The 10059-nt window shown below is 42.8% G+C and overlaps 1 long non-coding RNA gene across 2 annotated transcripts; it reads left to right on the forward strand.

The window, feature by feature from the left end:
* The first annotated feature begins 1553 nt into the window (after positions 1-1553).
* Positions 1554-3586, forward strand: LOC125128162 (uncharacterized). 2 transcript variants are annotated; one of them, XR_007135163.1, is made up of 3 exons: positions 1554-2074; positions 3225-3287; positions 3381-3586. It is a non-coding gene; the product is annotated as an uncharacterized LOC125128162 (long non-coding RNA). The 2 variants fall into 2 exon arrangements; XR_007135162.1 differs by having other exon boundaries at positions 1554-3287.
* Positions 3587-10059: the final 6473 nt, after the last annotated feature.

Here is a 10059-nt window from a genome sequence, read left to right on the forward strand (position 1 = left end):
ATGAAACGACCAGAAAAGAGACCACACAATTTGTATAAGTGGAGACCGTTAGTGTTGTGGTAGACAAGGTTCTTGTGGGTAGTCTTTTCCCTTTGCAGTGAGGCCTAACAAAGGACAAGGTAGATTATTTCTACCTAAAATTATCTGCTGAAAAATATCAAAACATCAAGGTCTTAGGTCTGTACAAATGTAAAGTCATTAATTATCACATTTCAGTGAGTCAGAGTCACAAAGACTAAACTGGTTGAACATAAAAAAAGAACCCGGGTTTCCAGAGTCACGGTCTATTCCTTTTTTATGTTACTGAAAGTTACTGTTTTTCCTCCACACAGAAATACCTGAAGTCATGGCACAGAGGAAGTTTGTGAGTTCATGAATTAACTTGATAAATATTTTCAAAAAGAGAAAAGAAAATTATACATTAAGTGATGGTTCTCATCCTCTTAATGTGAAACCTGATGAGATTCAAATGTACTAAAATATAACAACTTAAAAGGGCAAGTCAACAAATGGTTTCTCTCCAATAAGAGTTTTTCCTTTGGAAATTGTGTTCCCAATCTAGTGCTAAATTTAGCAGGTCTAATAAGGAAAATCCCCAGACTTTAAAATGAGTCCCCCAGACTAATATGAATGAGTGAACTCATTTTTTTCTTAGACAAGTCAGCAAGTCATATAAATGGGGTTATTGGGTGCTGCTCTGTGTCTCTCCCCATACCTTGGGCCAGATCCAGCAAAATAAGAGAAGTTTCCAGACGCCAAGTGAAAAGGTACCATTGACCCAGATGGGTAGACTTCTAGTTTGGTTGTATTAGACTTGAGAATGTCACAATACTCAAAACTATACTCATATTAAACACATTGGTTCTGGCTATGGAGTTCCCGTCGTGGTGCAGTGGAAATGAATCCAAGTAGGAACCATGAGGTTTCGGGTTCCATCCCTGGCCTCGCTCAGTGGGTTAAGGATCCAGCGTTGCCATGAGCTGTGGTGTAGGTCACAGACGGGGCTCGGATCTGGTGTTGCTGTGGTTCTGGCGTAGGCCAGCAGCTACAGCTCTGATTCGACCCCTAGCCTGGGAACCTCCATATGCCGCAGGTGTGGCTCTAAAAAGACAAAAGACCAAAAAAATAAATAATAAATATTGGTTTTGGCTAAGCAATACATTTATTTTCTAAAGAAGAAAATGGTCTCCCTTGTAGATTTTTAAGATGCATTTGTTTCATCTGATGATAACCTAGAACGTCTCATGCTTTATTCTGATGGCACACCAATTCAGACAGCCAGCCCTCCTTCTGAAAATGTTTAATTCTCATCTTATTCTTAGAGCAAGTGCTTATTAAAAAGTAAGCCTAGGAGTTCTCATCATGGCACAGCGAAACAAACCCAACTAGGAAACATAAGGTTGCAGGTTCAATCCCTGGCCTCTCTCAGTGGATTAAAGGATCTGGTGTTGCTGTGAGCTGTGGTGTAGGTCGCAGACACAGCTCGATCCTGTGTTGCTGTGGCTGTGGTGTAGGCCAGCAGTTACAGCTCAGATTAGACCTCTAGCCTCAGAACCACCATATGCCATGCATGCAGCCCTAAAAAGAAAAAAAAGTAAGCCTAAACATTTCTTACTTGAGTTGTTAGGGAGTCTCATTATTCTGAGGTAAACCATAAAACTGCTGCAAAAAAAGTCATGCGAAAGAATGGGAACTATGCTTATTTTATGAAGTTATGTATAGCACAATAATGTCCATTTTACAACTATAGTACTGCATTTAATTATCTTCCATTTTTACTGAAAAAAAAAAAAAATCCAATAGTGAATTCACTTCCCATGGCTTCTAAGGGAGGTCAATAAAATCTTCATCCTTGAAAGGCTGGCCAAATTTCCTTCATGGGAAGCAGATTGACACGAGTGGGAGAGAGATTTTTTAAATCTGCCCAAATCAAAGCCACTGTGCATAATAGAGTTGATATTTCAGAGACAACATGAAGATGGAGATGTCTGCCATACATAAAAACTAGTGATGCTGAATACATGAAGTATCAGGCTCCACCATGAAACGACTGACTGTAGGAGTAAGTCATAAGGTATGTGCATGAGCCATTGCCAAATCACTGGGGAAACAGCTTTGAGTGCTGGCGAGGGGAAGACATGGGATGGCTCCATGAAAGAGCAGGACCCAAATGGGGCATTGAGAGACTGGCGAGATTTTTTTTTATTAGGGAAATGTCCCTAAACCCCACATTTTAGCAGGGTTTCTACTCAAATGATCCAGGCACAGGAATTGAAGTAGAAAATGCTCAGCTCTAGGCCTGAGAAGTATCTCCCCATGGACTAAGAAAAAACTCAGGAATTTGAGACTGCTGACTGGGTGGGCCTCAGGGTTGGAAATTTGTATACAATAAGCCTTGTGCCTGTCAATGCCTAGGCTGTAACCCAAAGCCGACAGTGTGACTCTCGGGTGTTGGGGAAGTCCTTTGTGAAAATGAAAGAAGTGAGGGGGGTGAGTTTCTCCTGAAACAGAATCAGGTAAACAAGTTCATATTCTGGCCCCTGGACTGAACACACTTGGGCAGCTATCCCACCAGCAGGACCTTTGGGGAGTTCCCTCATGCCCCACCTCATCCTTTCATGGGCTGGGTTGTAATTTCTGATTGAGCAGCCCCAGGATTTGGGAGAAAGTGCCTTGGAAAATGGGAAAGTCAAAATGTCACTGAAGGGTCTGTCTGAGCTGGAGAGAAAAAGTAAACAGAGTAGAAGCAAACTACCCCTGAAATGCTCTCAAACTCAAGTTCAAATTCACAAACCTGAGGCCCAGAGAGAGACAGAAGTCTGTACTTCCAGACTCTGTTTTCTTGTCTGAGGACCTGCATCTTCCTAGGGGTGATGTCTGGGCTGTACACCCCTTAGGAAAGACCAGATCCTCTCCTGGTGTGAGCCTTTACCCTATGAGATACTTCAGCACAGCACAAAGCCCCCAATATCTACCCCAACAAATACCCACAGTGAGAAGTGGACAGAACCTTCCATTACATTTGGGTCTTGAACAGAGGGACCCTTGAGGTACTGCTTCCATGGAAAATTCCATCTTCAATAGGAATCACAAGAAATATGTATTAAAATCCCCAAAGGCTGTTGTCCCCATACCCAGAACCAGCCTTGTTTGTACTAAAATAGGCAGAACCCAAGGGACCCTGAAAAGACAAAACCTCTCAAAATAATTTCTCCTCTGTGCAGCTGCCCCAGGGTGAGAAAATCTACCACTGGAGACTGGGTCCTTTGCACAAGACATTATGTTAGGTATGGAGTCCCCTTAAAATACTCTCAAGAATATCAGCATCTTAAAATCATCAACAACAGGATGTGAATTCACTTATCAAATGTCTATTCTAGGAGCACAAGCCTCTAGCAACTGAAGAAGTAGAACGCAGAAAGTAAGCCAGACCAGGAGAAGCATGAAGAGTGAGTTCATGTAATGTATTATTTTGCCTGAGACCAAAAAAAAGAAGCAGCAGGGAGACAGGCTCTTCCAAAAGATTAACATGTTACCAAATGGACCTTCCTCAGAAGAGATAATAAAGGTTATAGTTGGCTGATGTCCCTGGTGCCGGAGGAGTAAATGCAGACATTGCAATTTTGCATTTTGAATCAACACAAGTTAGGTAGTGCAAGAGAATATTAACATAAAGCTCTCAGTGACTGACATGGTTTCATTCACCCTACAGACCACCAGGCATCAAGGCATTAATGTTGGTATTTCTGAAACACTGTCTAAACTTCTCTCTGCTTCCCCCCAATCCCCATCACCCCTTAATAATGGCATTTTAGGGAGGTTCCTTCATGGCTCAGTGGTTAGCAATCCCAACTAGGATCCATGATGATGTGAGTTCGATTCCTGGCCTCCCTCAGTGGGTTAAGGATCTGGCGTTGCTGTGAGCTGTGGTGTAGGTCACAGATGAGGTTTGGATCTGGCGTTGCTGTGGGTGTGAAGTAGGCCAGTAGCTGTAGCTCCAATTCAACCCCTAGCCTGGGAACTTACTTCCACATGCCGTGGTTCTGGCCCTAAAAAGAAAAAAAAAATTGGCATTTTAGTGACATGATTCCCTAGAAGGGATTATGCCTTTTTCCTCAAGTCTCCTTTATAATAATTTTTCTGCATTCTAAGGTAAACCCTTAGCAATTCCCCAGAAATATATGAAACTTTGAAAAGCCTGAAACAACATTAAAATTATAAATTTAATTTTTCAGAGTAAGTGGTAACATTCAGACATAGCTCTGTAAAGTAAGCAAAGATGTTGTAAAAAGTGGGGGAAGAACATTGCTAATCATTTTCTAACCCCTCCTCTCATTCCAAGAAAATGAAATTGGGATGGGACTAGGCACAAGAAGCAAAACATTTGTGGTGCTCTGGCCTCAGATTTTTCACCATAAATGGCAAGAAGGAAGAGCAGTTGAATACAATCTTAGATGTTAGATTAGCATCCAATAAAGTCCTCTCGTCCTCATAGTGGACCACGGGTCCTGTGACCAAATAAAGCTCTGTTTGTGAAGATTCACCCTGCATAAACCTTCTAAAACTCACACACACACACACACACACACACACACACACACACACACACACACACACACACACACACACCCCTAAAGTGGTACTTTTACTATTGATTAAAACTGCTAATTTTCAACACAGTTGCCTCTCAGAACTTCATAAGCACACTGAAAACTGATCAGGTGCTTTAGGTAATTCAGAGAAAAAAGTTATACCACGACAGGAGACCCCAGAACAGGGCAGAGCCTGTTATGCAAGAGGAAGGGAAGCAGTCTTACTGCTCAAGATCCCATCCTGGAGATTGCTCTAACTGAAGTAAACAAAGTATTACAAGTGAATGGCTTCCAGGCATGTGATGACCCCCCTCAAACCAGTCACAAAATAGGAATGCATAGAAGATGCTCTCCTTTCTTCCCAACCCTAGTCATCCCTGAGCATTCTCTCCCCAAAGAGATTCCTCAGCTTCCCAGCCTCCAGCCCTTCCTTCAGGTCCCAGGAGAAGGCCACAGCAAAGGACAGAGCCATCTGCCTGGAGGATGGTGTGGTGGGTGTGATCCTGCCTGGATACGCCCAAGAAAGACATCCTTAAGCCTCTTGCTCTTCCAAGACCCCCTCCCCCAATTGGCTGACTCTGCTACTAAAACACCAATGATAGTATATGAGCAATATCCCTGTGGTAGGCTGACCCCAAAGATATCAGGTTCTAGTCTCTGGAACCTGAAAATGTTACCTTATTTGTTAAAAGGATCTTTACAGATATGATTAGGTTAAGGATCTTGAGATGGGGAGTTAGCCTGGATTACCCAGGTGGTCCCTAAATACAATCTCAATTGTCCTCATAAGAGAGAGATAAAGGAAAAGTTGATACAAGAGGAGGATACAAAGTGAAATACAGGGGCAGAGATTGACCTGATGTAGCCACAAGTCAAGGAATGCTGTTAGGCACCAAAAGCTGGAAGAAGCAAGGAACAGATTCTGGAGTAAGGTCCTGCTGGCAGCTTGATTTCAACCTGATACTGATTTTGGACATCTGACTACTAGATCTGTGAAAGAATAAGTTACTGCTATTTTAAGCCACCAAGTTGCAGTAATTTGTTAAAGCAGTTACAGGAAACTAATGCAATACCCAAGCACTAGAGAGAATGCAGAAAAATGGAGTGTGTTATGGACTGAACTGTGATCCCCTAAGATTCATACATTGAGGCCCCAATCCCTAATGTGACTGTGTTTGGAGATAGCACCTTTAAAGAGGTAATTAAGGTTAAACGAGGTTTTAAAGTGGACCCTAATCCAATAGGATCTGGGGATTTATAAGAAGAGAATGAGAGAAAACTCTCTCCCTCTCTTTCCCTCCCTCCCCCATCTCCTTCTCTCCACATGCATATGCACAAAAAAGGCCATGTGAGTTCAGAACAAGAAAGTGCCATCTGCAAGCCAAGAAGAGACCTCAGAAGAAACCAGCCTCACTGGTACCCTCAGAACTGTAAGAAAATAAATCCTGTGGTTTAAGCCATACACTGTGTGGTATTTTGTTCCGGCAGCCCAAGTAGCTAATGAAGAAGACCTCCTGTAAGAGTTAGGTCCTTCAGGGAGATAAAACCAAGATGCCCACCTCCCCGGATATCAGTCTCCCCTGTAAGACAAGATTTACACATATTCAGTGGTGGTGAGGAGGGGGAAAACATTCTAGGCAGGAAGTCAGCAGGAACAAAGTCTAGCCCTGAATTAACATTTTCAGAAAGCATTCCCTATGGAGTTCCCACTGTGGCACAGTGGATTAAGGATCTGGAACTGTCTCTGCAACAGCACAAGTTCAATCCCTGACCCAGTGCCATGGATGCAGCCAAAAAAAGGATCCCCTACAAGTGCAGGAGAGAAAGCTGCTCTCATGCACCACATGTTCACAGAGGGTAATGCAGTGTCTAATCAGACACAGGTGTGATGTCTTGGTCCATGCGGGCCAAGTGGGCTACCTTCAGGAAGGTCATTGTCACTCACAATTGATTGCTGCTGGTGTAACACAAGTCAAGTGTATGCACGGTGGGCAGAACTGGGGGAGCCGGAGGAAAAGAAAAGATTTAAGACATGTTTTGAGGCTTGTTTCCAGCCCCAGACAGCATTTGATGTGGGCAGGGGCCAGATTATCCCTGTCATCTGGATAACAAGAGAGAAGCAGAGAAGACAGCAGAGGGGCTCTGAGTTATTGCTCAGGAGATAATCTTCTGTAGCTCTTTGCCTCAGAAGTGTTTCTTCCCACACAAATGTCAGGCAAAGTTAAACAGGCCTTCCCAGTGTGCAGGGGCAAATGAAAGAAGAGACCAGAGGGTTCACTGAGACCCTTAAGTGACGTGAGGGGCATTATAAATATCCTTCTGGAAGCTGACTGGAAGAGAGACAGAATGCTGGAGATGGAGCCCTGCAGGGAGCAGCTTCCCACATCAAGGCTCACAAAGATAATGGAGATGTTTGAGGGACACTCCAGGGGAATGAGAGGACTGCCACCCCCTGCCCTGCAGCTATGGGTTCAATGCCCCAGTGCCCTTGTAACGCACTTGATGCCCAGCAGCTGGGTTGTAAGAAGTCCCACCCCAGAGTACCTGCAGTTTTACTGGCCCCTTGGCTACTTGTGGGACCACACTGGGCTCTTTGAAGGATTCAGAGTCCCGACTCTCATGTGTGGCACAAGTGGGTGAGCAGAAAGTATGGTTCTGGAGGGGATACTAAATATGGCACAGGTGAGGCCTGACTGCCAGGTGGCCGTGGGGGCAGCAGCATCAGGGGCACAGCAAGCCTCTCATCACTGACAGTGAACAGGGAGCACACCTAGGACTGGGAGCCCAGGAGACATCTAATGCGTTGGGAATGTGCCCAAAATGGTAAACGTATTCCATCCGACAGGAGGAGGAGAACTGAGACTGCTTCTGACCATTGTGGCTGAAATGATCTGTCAGTGTCATGGATTCCTGGAAAATATGAGGCAGAGAATGTACAAGTCTTGCTCACTAGAAACCAAACAGCCTGCCTTGAACCAGTTACCCATATCATGACCTATAAAAGGGTAGTTGATACCCATGTCCCCAGTTCCTCACCTCGCGATCACTGAGCCAGTGGTAGGATCACTGGCTTCCACTACCACCACCCCACTGAAGCTCCAAAAAAGTCACCAATGAACTCTGTTCCTAAAGTCACAGACGTCTCCTATCCCACCTTCCTTCCTTCTCTACGGGCGTTGACTCCACTGGGTAGTGCCTGTCCTCTCACACCCTCCTCCATCTCTGACTACCCACTCTGGATCCTTCCTGGCTCCTATTCCTCTATGTACCCCATCACTACTGCACACTTTGTCCCTCTCTTGGTCCCTCAGTTTGGTTGTATAGCTTCTAACTGATGACTCCTAGGTCTGTGTTTCCTACACAAACTCAAGTCCTGGGCTTCATACCTGAATATGCAACTGAGGACCATACATCTCTACCTGTTTGTCCTGAAGGACACCCAAATTCACCACATTCCAAACACATCTCACCATCATCAATAATACACTGCTATCCTTCTGCTTTCCTAGTCAATGATTCCACCAGCCAGCCAGCTGCCTGAAACAAAAGTCTGGGAATTGACTCCTCTCTCGCTATAACCCTCTCTTTCTACTCCCTTTATATACTTCATATCCAACCTCTTTTCTCCATTCCCACTGCTGCTAACTTTCAGATCCTTGACATTCCTTGCTTCCATTATAGCTAAAGATCCCTAACAATTTCCCTGTCTTCAGTATGAAATTCCCTACCAATGTATTTTGTTTCATTTTGTTGATGGTGGATATTTTTCAAAGATTTCAATCCTATTAGATGAATGAATGAATGAATGGATGGATAAATGAATAAAAAGTAGACACTAAAATTAATGCTCATCAGAAGAATTTTTTTTTGGTTGTTAGTCCACAAGATACAAAGTCCACAAGAAGTTAAGACTGCTCAGGAGGCTTAATTGGATGAGAAAAATGCTATAAATCCTGAAAAAGCATTTTTTTCTACTGCTCCCACAGCATGCAGAAGTTCCTTGGTCAGGGGTCGAATCCACACCACAGTAGCAACCCAAGCCACAGCAGTGACAATGCCAGATCCTTAACCTGCTGAGCCATCAGGAAACTCCCTGAAAAAGTAGTTTTGAGGAAAACAGGGTACCATTCATGTCTCCAAAGTATTCAAAGGATGTAAAGACTAATAGAGTTGAAACCTTTCTTTAAAAAAATATACTTGCAAATGTTTCAATGCATCTGGATTGTTTTACATATTTACACATTTTCATTATTTACCTTATAGAAGACATAAGCCTATAGAAATTTATTATTGTTTGCTACAATAAGACCCATTACAGCAAGATTTTAAATGTTGTTGGTTTTAAAACACAAGAATGTGACTTGGAGCCTGTAAGCACTGAGAGTCCTGAACAAGCCTAAACAAACATTTTTAATCAGCATTAGTGCTTTATGAAATTTTTAAGCTGCCACTTAAGAGATGCTAATGTACAAGCTGGCAAAAAAAGATAAAAAAAGCCTGTCACCTTTACCATACATTATCTAAATGTGCTCAAGCAAATGCATTTCAAGTGCCCTACCCTGATGCTGCATGAACACATAATAGGACAGGAAGTCAGCAGAAACTGATTTTACATTCTAATTGGTGGCACTGCTTATTTCTAGAACAGCCAAATAGTGTCAAGAATAAAGACATAAATTATTCATAGTAACCAAGAGGAACAACATGTAAAAATTGACTGTATTGTCTCCTGGTAGAAAGCAAAAGCTGTATCTTAGGCTATTCAAATATTTTAAAATTATATACAATGTGATTTTAGTTTACTAGCTCTCTATAAGAAAATATAGACCCATAGCCATTGAATTACACATAACACCCCATTATCTCATCCAACACTGCAGCTGTCACAAGTCACAGGACACTTGATCTACAGGCAAGTTAAGATTTAAAGAGCTAGGTTCTAACCACAGACAAGAATACACAAAAGGGCATCTAAAAGAATTCCCACTTGTGCCATCCTGGACATCTTGTCATTCTCAGCATATGATGACCTGATTGTCCAGATGCCAGATCTGAGAATGAGGATAAGCAATTCTGGACTCCCTTTCCTTTGTCAAATATGGAGCTCTTTGTTCAATGAATCTCATCATTCCTAAAGCAAGGGACAAATAATTCCTAAACGTACTGCCTATACATTAAAGCAATACATTCACCAGCTATGTGTGTGTAATTGTGGTATAATGTGTATGTGTAGAGAGAGAGAGAGAGAGAAAGTGTGTGTATGTGTGTGTGTGTGTGTGAGACACAGAAAGAGAATGACTGAAAGACTAAGACAGGCAGGTGATCAAAGAGACAAAGAAAAAGAGTGGCAGTATTATCTGCTTGAAAAGAAGTTTAACTGTATTCCATATTACAAAGTATAAGCTGATTTATAAAAAGGAGACAACAAAGGAAGAGCAACCTAAATAAGCAGAAAACATACAGGAGA

This window comes from Phacochoerus africanus, chromosome 5 (assembly GCF_016906955.1).
Source record: "Phacochoerus africanus isolate WHEZ1 chromosome 5, ROS_Pafr_v1, whole genome shotgun sequence".
NCBI classification, from domain to species: domain Eukaryota; kingdom Metazoa; phylum Chordata; class Mammalia; order Artiodactyla; family Suidae; genus Phacochoerus; species Phacochoerus africanus.